Source organism: Haemorhous mexicanus, chromosome Z (assembly GCF_027477595.1).
Source record: "Haemorhous mexicanus isolate bHaeMex1 chromosome Z, bHaeMex1.pri, whole genome shotgun sequence".
Taxonomy (NCBI): Eukaryota; Metazoa; Chordata; class Aves; order Passeriformes; family Fringillidae; genus Haemorhous; species Haemorhous mexicanus.
Genome location: NC_082381.1, coordinates 10502502 through 10517779, shown reverse-complemented (window position 1 = coordinate 10517779; position 15278 = coordinate 10502502).

The window sequence follows — 15278 nt, the reverse complement described above, 5'->3', positions numbered from 1 at the left end:
GATTGTGACCTTGAAAACTCAAAAAATTCATTATCATCTGCCACTGTCTGTGGCAGTGCACGAGATAGATGGATGAAATGCAGGAAAAGCTGGTGTTTCAAGGGCTTCAGCTGAGCACACCTAGGATTGCCAGGGGCTGTTATCTGGGCTACTTATCTTGTCACTTAATGTTCTTTTGATCATGTCACCGTATTGAAGCTGCAAATGTCTGTGTTTTGCACAGGCATCAAGAGTCATTCAAGGACCGTGAGCGGCCTGACACCAAAGATGTAGAGTTGTCAGATTCAGGCACTTGATAGAGGCAGAAATGGTGATGGGGGATTTAATTAATGGGATGGTTTCCAGGAGATGATCCACTCTCAGCTGCAGTACCTTACGTGACTGCAGGGGAATTTCCTCTCAGGCTACCTAACGCTTCTCTGTATTAATGTGACTGTCTGACTTTCACCCTGTTTATTTCAGCTCCGAGGGTCTGACCCTGACAACAATGTGCCAAACATTCAAATTCTTTCCAAAGTGAGAATTAACACGAGGGCACCATTGTTAGAACTGGCTGAAAGGTCTGTGATGCTCAATATGATCAGTGTTTGTCAGGCCACTTCAGGATGAGCTCTGGCTGGCAGCATGAGAAGGATAAAGAATCAGTTCAGAGACATAATTGTTAGGTTCCTTCCTTCCTTCCTTCCTTCCTTCCTTCCTGCCTTCCTTCCTTCCTTCCTTCCGCCACTTCCGCCACTTCCGCCACTTCCTTCCTTCTTTCTGCCACTTCCTTCCACCACTTCCTTCCTTCTGCCACTTCCTTCCGCCACTTCCGCCACTTCCTTCCTTCTTTCTGCCACTTCCTTCCACCACTTCCTTCCTTCTGCCACTTCCTTCCGCCACTTCCGCCACTTCCTTCCTTCTTTCTGCCACTTCCTTCCACCACTTCCTTCCTTCTGCCACTTCCTTCCGCCACTTCCGCCACTTCCTTCCTTCTGCCACTTCCTTCCGCCACTTCCGCCACTTCCTTCCTCCACTTCCTTCCTTCCTCCACTTCCTTCCTTCCTTCCTTCCTTCCTTCCTTCCTTCCTTCCTTCCTTCCTTCCTTCCTTCCTTCCGCCACTTCCGCCACTTCCGCCACTTCCGCCACTTCCTTCCTTCTTTCCGCCACTTCCTTCCACCACTTCCTTCCTTCCAACACTTCCTTCCTTCCAACACTTCCTTCCTTCCAACACTTCCTTCTTTCCCTTTTTCTCTTTCTTTTTCTTTCTTTTTTTCTCTATTTTTTCTTTTTTTTTCTTCTTTCTTTTTTTTTTTTTTTTTTCTTTTTCTTACCCACATCATGTGTAAACTAATGCACTGTTTTGCCAACAAATGCCTGTTTCTTTCCTGGCTGTTTGGGGTTTTTGAGGGGGCACTCAGGGTGGCAGGACTCCAGGAAGTTCCTCCAGGGCTGTTCTCTGTGACCTGTTTAATGAGAAAATGGGATTGTTCATGTAACCTTGATGTGGAGGGCTGGAAAGACACTTGATATCCATCCTGAGTGCTCACAACAGGGCTTTTAGTCCATTCCTGGAGTAATCCAAGCTGAAAGTGCTATAATACATTAAAGTGCAGCTCTGCCTTGACATCTAATTCCCTCTGGGAGCAGAGAATTGTCCCCGGGCTGCCCTGTGGGAAGGATGGCAGCAGCAGTGCAATAAACCAAGAGAAGACCTGGCCAGCAACAGGGCCAGCAGAGAATGGGGTGGTTCAGTGTCACCCAGCTGGTGACTTTTCTCATTCCTCCAGATGCAGCAGGGACTGCAGAAAGTCACCAGATAACCACATGAGTCAGTGAATCTTTGTTCCCCAAACCTTTTTCATTAAGGGAACTGGAGAGACAATGCTCTTGTGCTCACAGGCAAAAAGAAAACAGAAAAAACCCAAGTTAAAGCCAGAGATTTGTTTTTTAAAGTTCTCTGAGGTAATTTTGTCATGGTAGCTATCTCTGATTCCCACGACTGGGCAGAAGGATCAATGGTACATGATTAATGTTGCATCCCTTTTGAAATGATTGTTCATTAAGGGTTGGCTGGCTGGTAGGCCTTTCCCTCAACGCCCTGTTGTGGTCACGGTGTTTTTTACATTTTGATTTCAATAATTTGAAGTGACGCCCTGAGTTTGGGTGGATTTTTACTATTTCTACATTATCAGAGACCATTTATTTTCCCAATCTGTGTGACAAGAGTTCTCGTGCAAGCTGGGGCAGCTTCAATATGGATATTCTCTGTTATTCTTCTGATTCCTAAGGGAGGGCATTCCCTCTGTCCATTTCCATTGCTGAGGATGTGTTCTTAACAGGATCCTTAGCTTAGAGCTGGTTTCAATGCATCTCAGGTTGCATTCATTAAGAAGAACATCTCAATTGCAATTTGGTGTAAGCAGCTGATGCATGCCTTTTCCTCCAGCCTCTTGCCTGTGTTTCTGTGAACTTTTGTGACCATATTGTTTATTTTAGACATTATTAATAATAAAAAAATATTCATGTTGCATAACACACAATGCAAATATTCACGAGGCTTTTGCATTATCCTGGCTTAAGTTAATAAGTGGTTCAGTTTAGCTGGTGGATTAGAAGTTAACTTCATCTGGGTAATCAGTAAATTACACAGCAGGAAAAGAGGAGATTTATCCATGAGAAGGCTTGCACTCTGGGAAAAGCACCACCTTTCACATCCTGAGTGGTGGGAAGAGTCAACTGCTGCCACTATGGAATATTAGAAGTGATTTTTTTCATTTTCAGAGTTTGACATTCCCGGTTGTGGGGTTTTTTGTTTGTTTGTTTGGGGTTGGTTTTTTGTTTTTGTTTTTATTTTGGCTTTTTGTGTTGTTTTTTGGGTTTTTTTTGTCGGTTGTTGGTTGGTTTGGTTTGGGTTGGGTTTTTTCAGGGGTTTTCTTGTTTGTTTTGTTTTTAATTTACTTTTCTGTGACTCTGGAACCCTTTAAAATCTTAAGTAATAAATCCAAACTCAAAATCTTCACAAGAGAAAGAGAGGCAGCAGTTGAAATACATCATTTGGTCTCTAGCATCCCCCTCGAATTTCTTTTATAATAAATAAATAAACAAACAAATAAATAAATTTTTTTTGTCAATGAAATATCTTTTTATTGAAAACTTTGAATCTGAACATAGCAGAAAATAGAATTTATTTTGTTTTACTTTGGTAGTTTTTTGCTCATCTTTAACTCTGGGACATTTCTGATAGAACATTTTGTCTGTTTAAAAAGTGAAAAGTCAGATAAAAGCATTGTATGAATGTACACTGCCTGGGAGAGACATAAAAAAATAAGATTATTTACTTTAAAACTATGTTATACTTACAATTACAATTATTTTTAATAAGACAGTAGCCTAAGCAGGACAATAATGCAAGATTGGAATGAGAGGGAGGGAGGGTATACTCAGATCCACTAGTCCTGTAAGGATAAGTGAACCCACTGAGATTTCTGTACAGACCAAAATATGTATTGTATTCATGACATTTTCCCAAGTGCATTTCTGGGTATTTGAAGGATACTTAGGTAGCAGTTACATACACAGGCCAAATTTTAAATGAAATTATGCTGTCCAGGGGAACTCACTACACTAAAGTAAATGTTATGGTCCAAAGTGAAAGACACTGGTGACTTAATTAATGAACATTCTAACTGTATTTCATTCAATATTAATCCCTTGCTAATGTTGCTTCAGTGGGGACAGGGTTTCAATGAATTTCCAGCCCCCCCAGAACAACATAATTAAACTACATGTAAATGAGCAATGAGGAAACTGAGGTAATAATAACCCATAGGATTAAACACAGTTTGTTAGGTTTGTGATTTTTATTTATGTAATTGGATTTTCATCTGTTTGTAGTGTTGTCCTCACCATTGCTGATGAGCAGGGTCAAGTTCGTTCTCTTTCTTTCTTTCTTTCTTTCTTTCTCTTTCTTTCTTTCTTTCTTTCTTTCTTTCTTTCTTTCTTTCTTTCTTTCTTTCTTTCTTTCTTTCTTTCTTTCTTTCTTTCTTTCTTTCTTTCTTTCTTTCTTTCTTTCTTTCTTTCTTTCTTTCTTTCTTTCTTTCTTTCTTTCTTTCTTTCTTTCTTTCTTTCTTTCTTTCTTCTCTTTAATTTTTTTTACTGTTACATCTATCTGCAAAGTCATGTTTCACCACCCCAGCAGTGTTCCAGGCCTTTTGAAGCGACCCACCACCAGGAATATCCCTGCTAACTCCAGCAATTGTCATTCTATTTTATATATATGGAAACAGTGCATATACAATTTAAAATCTCATAGATTTTGGTCCCACAGATGAAAATCTCACAGATTTTGACTGAGTACAAGTCGGATGGATTTTCATGGTGTGGAGCCCTCAGGAGGTCCCAGGTCTGCCTGCTCCCACCAGCTGAGCTAACAGGAGACTGCTGAGCTGCAGAAACACTTGTGCTGATTTCCAGTTTGTTAACAGCCATGGTCTCCTTTCCTTTCTTCACACTTTCCTCATTCAAACAGAAACAAAGCTCAGAATTACTCAGGTAAAAATTATTCCTCCTCATTTTGGAGGAGCTTGATTTCCTGGGTATAATTCCATCAGCCAGGGATGTGTCTCAGGTGTGTACCTGCACATTTTAGGAGGCTGGTTTGGTACAGAGGCACTGTGCTTCCTAGGAAATCAGGTGCGAAAAGACAGCTACCTGCCCATGTGCCACGTGTTTGCATGGCATCATGGGGCCCATGTAGGTGTTCAGTCTGGAGTGGTTCATCCCCAGAACCTCTCTTCCACAGGTTCCAAACCTGAGGAATGCATGTTTATTTTCAAAAAGCTATGCATCTCTTTGTTTCATCCCTTTTCCACCTCTCTTTAGTAACTTTCAGTCTTCTTTGCCTTTTCCTCTATTTGTGCTAGTTCAAACACTTAATGTTCTTAGATGTTTTAACTTATTTGTTATTTTGTTTATAGATAAATAGTGTTTAATTCCAACAGGCATTTCTTATTCAAAAGCAAGAAAGCACATAGAAAATCCTATTTTTCTATAGAGACTGGCTGATGCTGAATCACATTTGAGCCCTGTGCTGGTAGTTTATGGCTGGCTGTTTAGCAGCATGTGTCCAGGACATATAACATCTCAAAGAATCAGTCATGGCCATCTCCTTGCACAAAACTCAAAACCTGAAGGTCCAGAGGTCTGAAATGCCACAGGCAATCCTTGCTGGTGATTGCCATGGTGCTGCTGATGTTGTAGCACTGCCCTCTTCAATGCAGCTCTTGGGCTCAAAATTAGGAAACAACTTCCTTCTGCAGCCCTGGAGAAATTAATTTCTTGCCCTAGGTTTTCAACAGGCACTGGCATTTTGCTGTAATCTTCAGGTTCATCATTCCATCTGGTTTTTAACTGTTTGTTTTTGTTTCCACTAGGGCTGAATTAGACAAAGGATGGGAACAAGAAGAAATGGTTTAAAAGGAGAAGAAGCAGTGGTTTGATGGGGCCAGTGGTGGCAGATGGTGCTGATTACAGGTACGTGGTGGGCAGACTGGGATGTGAGTCATCCCTCTGTTTACACCAGTGAAACCAGAGTATCAAAAGCAACATTTGCAGAAATATCCAGCAGATCAATCAGCAAATTTAGATGATGCAAAATTAACTTTACAAATTACAATTAAAACCCCATCATTAAAAAAGCAGAGGGAAAGATAATTTAAGAATAAATGGCAGTTATTGTGGTGGTGTTCGCAGGGTTCCCAGGACGAGAGGAGAGATGAGAATCTTGACTCCATGTTTGAGAAGGCTGATGTATAATTTTATCATATATTATATTAAAAGGAAATTATATACTAAGACTATACTAAAAGAAAAGAGAAAGGAGACATCAGAAGGCTAGCAAAGGAAAGAATGGAATGATAATAAAATCTTGTGACTGCTCACAGCCACAACACAGGTGGCTGCCATTGGTCATCAAGGAAAAACAATTTCACATGCTGGGTAAACAATTCTCCAAATCACATTCCAAAGCAGCAAAACATGGAGAAGCTGAAGCTTCTCAGCTTCTCAGGAGAAAAGATTTTTCATAAAATATGTCTGTGACAAGTTGTTGTATCATATATGGCCACATTAGATGGGGGAAACAAATGGGAGAGGGCTGAAATGCCTGTGAACTTAATTTTGAGGTTGAGAATCAGTTCTATAGCAAAACTGAGTGATTGGTTTGGTCAGGAGCAGAGGCTGGACACAGAACAGACTCTTACCTCCCTGTGCTGAGCAGCCTCCCTGTCCCAGGGACACGAGGTGAAGTAGTGGCAGCAGTGGAAATGAAGCGTGAAATTAAGTCACAAAAGGTCAAACAGAATTCTCATTTCAATCATCACAGACAAGTTTTATGGTCCAAGAAACAGGACCTTAAAGGCCTTTAGCTACATTTTTAAAAGGTAGACAACTGTCCAAGTGTGTTTCTCCCACCAAGGCCCAAACAGTCTAATGAGAACAGTCCTTATTAAAATAAAGCACTTGAAGTATGTTGTCAGAACATATATGAATCAAGGGGTAAAGCTTCGTGGAAGGACGTGGAACATAAATGTTAAATTCCCCTCAGCTGAAGTAGAGGAAGAATGTATACAAAAGAAAATTACAGACAGAGAAAATGTGTTTTTACATTGCTGGCCAAGGGGCAGCTGACTGGGGGTGATATCCAATATGGGAAATGATGTATTTTCACAAATAATACCTTGGAGGTTGATGAATTAATGTGCTCTTTTGCCAAAGGGGGCTTTGTATGTAGAGCACTACAAGTCACATATATATATTTTTTTTGCTTACTATGCATTTGAAAGTCAGTAAAAATTATTTGCATGTGGATAAAACATCTGCCTACATGGATCACTCCTCAGTGTAAAATCCCTCATCATGTAGGAGAGGTGTGAGAAGATACTAGGGAAGGTATTTACCTGAATAAAGGAGAAGACTGGGTAGAAGTTTGGGATGCTGTGATTTACATTGCTACTTTGGTGAGAGGATGGTGAATTTTGGAATGTGGATATTCCATTCTTCACCCCCTTTTGCAGCTCCTGAGCTTGGCCAGGACCACTGTGCATCCTGCCTGGGACACCAGATGTGTGCCAGACATCTTACTGACTTCTGGAGTAATTTTCTGCCTTTGCAATCTTCCCAGCTCCTGGAAACATCTGGTGGATGTTGACTCATGTGACTAGAGCTTCTGCTTGCTTGCAAAGCAAAGATGGGAATTAGACCCATCCCAAATTTCTCCCTTGTCATCTCCTCAGCTTTCCATTCCTAAAAAATGGGACTCCTACACCAAACCAGTGCCTCTCCATGTGCTTCTTTCATTAATCAGTCACCACAACCCTTTCAATGAAACCTTCTTTTTTCAGTGGAATTAAGAGCAAGCACATGTGCAGGCTGCTCTCTGGCCATAGCTAATTTTCTCTTTCAAGCAGGTTTTTTTGCTTGTAGGCAGCTAAAAGATTTACCCACCCTCATTTCAATTTCTCCCTGATTTCCAGTGTGACTGGAAAAATGAATTCTCTGAAAACAGGACAAATGATTGCTCAGGCCAGTGTCCAGCATGACTATCTACAGGGAGTAGGTCATCCTTTTTTAATTGAAATATCCATGGTATTGAAGGATTAGCACCATGTATCTGACATTAACTTATTAGGGGGAACTAAGATATGGCAAATGTTTTCACTCCAACCACTGCAGGTAGCTAATGGGTTAGCAACTCCGTGCTTTAATAGCTCAGTTTTCCATACTATTGAAGAAATTACCAATTTACAGGTAACATTTCTCTGTCAAGTGTAAATAGTGAGTGAAAACAGACAGAGCAATCAAGGGACACAAGATCTGAGTAATTATTAAACAATGGTTATACGATAATTCAAAATTTAGGGTTCAAGATAAAAACATGCTCCCAAGATTTCCATCTTTTAAGATTAAATAGCAAGACAAAAAAGTTAGGTTTTATCCAGCATTTCAACCTACTTCAGGAATGATGTTTGTCCTTTAATTAGCTGATTTCTAGAACAAAACTGTTCAGAACAGAAAGAGTGTTTGGCTCATTGTACAACATTAAAAAAAAGCCTAAGCAATTCTAACTTTTGCAAAATAACATTAGTGATCAGTAAAATGCTGCATGGAAAAAGAGCTATTATTATTTATCCTGAATTAGGGGATGAAATAGAGTGGGTAAAAAAGTTCCATGAGAATCTGACCGGATTCACTTCTAATTCCCACAGTCTGGTTCAAACTGAAATGTGGGCATTGACAACTAAAACAATGCCACAGCATAAAAAGAAGCTCTCACTGGAAGAGATAGACTTGACCATGGATATTTTAATGAGGGGCCACACTTGTATGGCAGAGATAATAATCCCCTTTCATGGGTGAGATATCTTTTATTTCATCATGAAAGCTACACTTGAGTATTACATTTGTCCACATTCAGCTCTGGGATCCAAGTGTGCGGTGCTGCTTTGTCGCCCCCCGAGCTGTGCTGGGGCTCACAATGCAAATGTCACACTGGGGATGGCTGACTTGACATTGACAAGTGATTTCTTGGCTTTTAGGGGAAAAAAAACCCCTCTCCACATGACAGGTCCATCTCACTATAAGGCAATTGTGCTCTTTCACTCCCTTACACAGCAAGAACTGCACAGATAAAATACTGCGCTGGGCAAGAATTGAAAGAATGATGTTTTCCCTGATAATATTTTTTATTTTTCCACTGTGCATTCGTTTAACTAAATCCCTTATAAATGAATAGATTTATGAATCCCTTTAGGGCAGTTTACTTGTTGTATGCTACCATCCATATTGAAAATGCCACAAGAATATTAAATGCAATAATTCACAATGCTGTGCTGCATTACCCTTCTCAGGTAATTAAGTCTCTGATTTTAATCCCACTGAAATAAGCAGTATAAAATGGATTTAATGAGTTTTGGACCAGTAGTCCTGGTATTCCAGTCCTGAACTCAGCTTCTTGGGGAGAATAGGAGCTGTATATGAAAAATGAGCATTGTGTGAGCAAGAAATTTCACCCAAGAGGTTATCCAGGCTTGTGCACTGTTTTCATCAGTCTATAGCGAGAGTTACTGGGACACAAAGTTAATTAATCTTTATCCAGACAAAGCATATCAGAATGTGCCATCAGCAGTCAGCTGGGCCATGAACTGGAGATCACAAGCAGTCAGGAATTGTGCTGATTGCAATACTTCCCACTGAAACAATGAACTCACAGATTAAGGCAATTTTCAGTTCTGGTTCTTTTCCCTTTTCTGAGTAACCTCACGCAGTTACTGCAATGCTTATGAGAGCCATGGTTTCATTGTCACTTCTTCTCACATTTGTTGGCCTCATTGAAACCAGGAAGTTTATTACTGAATTGAATTGGTGAATCATATCTAAAATATTACCTTTGTTTACTGTGTTACACCCACCTGAATAAAATGAGCAGAGGTAAAAGCAAGCTCTCTGGAAGTATTCTGGTTTAATAAATGTGGAAATCTGGGAACTTCCTCAATTAGTGTACCAGTTTGAAGAGAAAGTTTTCAGAGTTACTGACTTCAGATACACGATTGCAGAGACCTGGCAGTGGAAGGGAAGAAAGCAAGGAAAGAGAAATTCAAATGGAAAATAAATACCCATTGTAGAACTTACTAATTAAAAAAAAAAAAAAAATCTTTTCAGTTTGTGATTTCAATGGTATCGTTTATTGCAGAATTGCATCACTGTAACAATAAACAAAAGTAATATAAAATAAATGCTACTTACAGGCCATTCATCCTCACTACCAGTTTTGGGCAGCTCTGTAGATTTTAAAATTGCACCACTTCCTTTTGATCAGGAGTATAATCACCAAGTTTTAGGGAACAAAAGGATTTGAATGGGTAGAAACAAACTAACTGGAGCAGAAGTTAAAAGTCCAATTCCTCACAATATCCTTGCAAGTTTCATCTGTCACATTTCTTGTAAAGTTGATAATCCAGCAATGACCATTCCTGACCATTCCATTCCAAATGAAGATCTTGTTCTTACCTCCTAAACAGGCTAAAACAATTTCTCTGTCCTATTTTTATTCAAGGATTACATTTTCTGTTAGGCTGTAATTCTTCTCCAAAACCCATGTCAGCCTCAAAATTTATTTTTTTTTTTTTTATCTTGAAATCTTTTGTAGCATTCTGACAGCAAAACACGTTGTAGTCTTCAAGGCTGAATTTTGGGTAGAGCCTAAATGTCCCCCCTTCCCTGAGTCAGGATGAGGCTGTAAAACTATAATATGGCTCATATTCCAATTTTTCTGTGCTGGGAATGAGTTTGGCTACTGGCTGGATGTCAGGAGGGTACTCCTATATGTGAACCCCAGAGGGGTTTACAGATCTCCCCAAAGGGCAGGGAGGCTGGTTTACAAAGTTCTCTGTCCTTCCCCTCACACCCGTAACAGATTGTCCAAATAAAAATGCACAAGACCAGGTCCTGTCTCTGCATTTTGAAATTATTACACAGGTGACACAGAGCCCCTCATACTCACCGCCCTGATTTCACAGGTTTTGCTTCAGATTAAGGTTTCCTTACAAACTCCTTGCTGTATGCCACCAAATATCAAATGGGCAGAATGGGCAAATCAAGCCCATTCTGAGTGAATTTTTCCCAGAAGTGTGAAGTTTATCAGCAGTGAACATCCCTCCGCCTACACCTGCAATGCTGGAGGGCAGAATGAGCCACACTCCTGTGAAACAGCCAGGACCCAAGTGTTATCAAACCCAGAAATGTCTCTGTTATGTATGATGGTCTTGTTGCAGGAAGTGGGAAACCTCAGGAGAATTTTTACCCTGTTGGCACCAAATGGATTATTTCCAGAAGAAAACGTGTTGTGTTTGTGTGTCTCTTTGGTGTTGTCACATGTGACTTTTGGCGCCTCCTGAACAGGAGGAAGCTTTTTATAACCCTGGAATTATGCTGAAGATCCCTAAGAGCATTAGCTATTGATTGTGGATGTGGGTCAAAAAGGTGCTGAGTGGGATCTCTGTGCCATGTAAGGGTGGATTTGTGTGAGCCATGGGAGCTGACTCTTCCCACCAGCACCAAGGGCACAATTACCTGACACAAACTCAGGGCACTACCAAATCAATGTATTTTATTAGATTTATCACTAATGTATGAGGGCCTTCAATCTGAAATTACAGATTCTTGTTGTTCCAGTTAGGTGGGGTCCTGTTTAAAACCTGTCTTTTTACCTGCCTATACGTGGGGAGCACTCCTGCTAAATCCTGGATCTCAGACCAGGAGGGAGCAGCAGCTCAGGTCACAGTCTGACCTTGCAGGTTTTAAATTTCACCTCTAATCTCCTAAGTGGAGTGCATTCACTTGGGCTGGTGATTCCCAGCCTGGCTGCTAAAGCCAAGCACAAAGTGGGGAGTGGGAGCCCACTGAGGCACCCCAAATCCCAAAAGCCCCTCCAAAGGGAAATTAAACCATTAACTGAGTTATCCCATGAGGGATGTAAAAACCTGCAAATGTCTCTGGTGCTCTGGCTTTGAAGTGATTTCCTTTTAGCCTCAAATACAGCATCTCCTTTAGCTTTGGGCATGCCAGGAAAGCAGGAATCACAGAGTCGTGGAAAAGGTTGGGAAAGACCTCCAGACACCCAAAGGATGGGCTGCAGCCTGCAGAAACTCTGCCCTCTGCCAGGGACCATCCAAACCCATCAGCTGCCAGAGGAGGGAGGAGGAGAATGGAAATGGTGCTCAGAGAAATTTTTTCCTGGCTCCTGAGGACGCTGGAGAGGGAATTTCAGCCACAGTTGTGGGAACAAGGCAAAGCAGCTTTGAACGTGGTCTGACCTGCTGGTCTGTGAGAAACTCACTCTCAGCCAGCTCTTCTCAAAATGCCAGGAGGGAAATGTAAAAATTTTACAAATTGCCCCGTAAAGTTGTCAAATGAAACTCTGAGTTGGAAAATGGCATTTTCATTCAATCTTGACTGCAAAATAAAAGCATCACAATGGCCCTGAAATAAAATATTTCATTTTATTAGGCTTTTTGTTTTGGCATACTAACAAGTTCCATTTACTCTGAATTTACTTTTGTCTCCCTTCATTTATGATTCATGGTTTCATTTCTATGGAACAAAAGAAATATTTTTACCATCTCCTCTGCTCTAATTCTTGCCCATTTTGTGCTTTGAAAGCTGCCATGAAAAGCCCTGGACAGCAGCTAGGTGGCATTGCTATTGTTTGTACTGCTTTTCTTGACATTCCTTTTGTCATGCAAAGATTGCATTACCTCAGTTTCCACAAATTGATGCTCAGAGCACATTTTGGGGCAGTTATTTATGATGTTTCATAAACTCTTCTCTGAATCACTGCTTTCTAAGAAAAGTTATCTGTTTTCTAGGAGCAGCCTTTCTTCTTTGTACCCAAAGAAGAACATTTTATTTCTGTGTTTGCAAACGTGATCATAAGCACTATTAATGAATGATTCCTAAGAAGATTCTCCTGGCTTCCCTCTTTACTGTCATCTCATCACTAAACAGAGTGTAACAAGATGTTTCAGACAGAAACTGTTTTAGTTTAATGTTTTTGCAGCAGCAAGTGTTACACATAAATCTCAATAAGAAATAATCACCACTATAATTTTACACATGGACCTTCTTTTGAAATTAATTCCACATGACCTTTGAATTTTGAAATTATTTACATTCTCTGCTAAAGTGGAATAATCACACACAGCCCAGAGGCTTCATGTTGCTGTGTCAGTGATGCACAGAGCAATCCTGAAACTGAGATCAGTTCAAAATCAAAATGCACCTGGTCCTGACTTCCTTGTAGTCAGATTTTCCTTTGCTAAGGGATTATTTGTCTGATGAGCTGACTCTGATGGCAGTGGGACCCTCTTGGTGAGTGCTAATGCTCTCTCACAAGTAATTGTAGTGAAAATCAACCAGGCCCATTCTCTCTGTCCCCTAAAAATCTTCTTTGAACTGTGTGTGCCATCTGGCAGTCTCAGGTGTAAAAATGCCACCAGATTTTCACAAAGATCTGTTGAGGGAGACAAGCCAGGCTGTGGTCCTTGAGGTTGCTCTGGAGAAATCAGCAGGTGATGGGGAGGCACCTGGGGCTTAGGGAAGCTTCTGCAGAAAGGTGATTTTGGTCTAGGGGGAAACATCCACCAACAAACCTGAAAATGCATTTGACCCTCAAAGAGGGTCAAAACCAATGGGAAATGTGATCAGAAGAATTCAGTGCTCCTCTGTGTTGCACAATAAATAAATTGGGGTGGAAATATTTTGTAGATATCCCCAAAAAGGTAAAAACCCTGCTGATCCCCAAGGTGAGTGCTGCTCCTTTCAGGGGGATGCAGCAGCTGCAGTCATTCAGCCCAACTTCCACAGACACTGGGTGACTTTGGAGAGGAAATGTGTATTTTGTGGGGGATGAGGTCGCAGCCAGATCCATCACCAAAAACCAGGCACAGTGGGGATGATCTCACTGACATCCCCCACTCTTCCTCCTGCCTTGCACCAGATGCAGGAGAGGGCAAGAGGGAAACTCTGCCTGTGCCTTTGCAGCCTCTCGTGAATTTTTTTGCTGGTGGACATCACTGCAGGGTTTGGCTCAAGCCTTCTGAGAAGGAATAATAACATTGTCCCTCCCAGATCCACTTTAAAAGCAATTCCCTACCTTTGGCACAAAGAGCATGGATCCCTACTGGTGGATTTGTTTTAAAAAATCCATGCCATTTTTTCCCAGCACAATCTGCCACTAAACCCCAGTTGCACCAGCCATGAGTGAAGACAGACACCCAAATATTCTCCTGCCCTTTGGTGGTGCAGAAGCAGTGCTAGGAGCTTATCACGGGCCTGCCAGCCAGACAGAACTATGCCAAGCAGCTCTTTCAAAGGTGACAAAGGCCTTGGGTGCCTAAAAGTTCCTCTGTTCTTTCCAGCTCTGTCCTTTTGTCCAAAAAAAGGCTGCATGCTCTTTGCAGCCCTCCCAGTCCTGGATCAGGGAAGGGTTTGAGCGTGGCTCTCCATGTGGCAGAGGTTAAAGCAGCTGTAAAGCTCCTCTGCCTTACATCTAAGCCAAATTAACTCCACGATTCCCCTGCCAAAAGGGAAGCTTTCATAGTCACTCATAAACCTTCCTTATCTGCTTTGTCCATAAAATGACAAATCCAGCAGTTTCACAAACCTGCTGTGTGTCTCAGAATGCATCATCATGTTTCTGTGTTGGTTTGAGTATTGTTGTCATCTGTATCACTGTGAATCAGTAAAAATCAGTGAATATTTCTTGCTGTCTGTTACAAAACACAGCCTTTATGTGTGTAATAGATATGACACCCTCTGAAAGCAAACCTACTCTTGCTAAATATTCAGGGCAAAAAAGCCTTCCTAAAAATTTGCTTTAGTGGAGGAATGAAGAGGAGAGAAATTGAATTTTAAGTCCTACAATACCTATGCCTTGAATTACCAGGGGAAAAAAATATTAAATCAGTCTGCACTGCCAAAGCAAAAAGATACTGGGTCAACTGGAAGATTTTGACTTATCTAAGTAATAATAAATTACAAAAGCAGTTTTGTAAGGATTTATCACAGCTGGCTGGTTCCTGTGACAGAGGAGGGAGACTTGGGTTGCATCCAAATTATATTTGTGCTCCAGTGCCTGGAGAGGTTTGTTTAACAAGCTCTGATGGCTCTTGGAGAGGAGGACACTGCTACAAGAGTTGTGGGGAAGAGTGTTCTTGGATGAGTTGTGTCCTGGTAAACAATCCTGAAGAACATGAAGGAAACCTTTGATGTCCCAAACACCTTTCTTTTCAAGGGATAGAGAAAGTTCCTTTGTGCCAAAACCAGAAGGTATTGGAGCACTCCTCAGGGCCCAGAATAACCACAAAAACAGTGAGATTTAACACCTAGCATTACAGAGGAGAACACACAAAAAAAAGCAGCAAAATAACACCAAGCAGTTGAGCTTATTTGGATCTGCTCCTGGGAGAAGATTTTGAGCCAAAGTGAATATAGTGTACTAACTCCAGCACGTACAATATAAACCCAAAAGCTCACATGTCTGTAAAACAATATATCCTCACCAACACACACATACACAAATCACAAACAAATTTCACCAGACACCACCATTAAAAATCTGCTCTAAAACTGTCTATACCTTTTAAAGTAAAAAACCTGGTGTATTACTTGGGTTTTTCTATGCACTAATTTATTTTTCCAAACCCCAAGCACATTAAGAAAGGTTGATAGTTCAGATTCC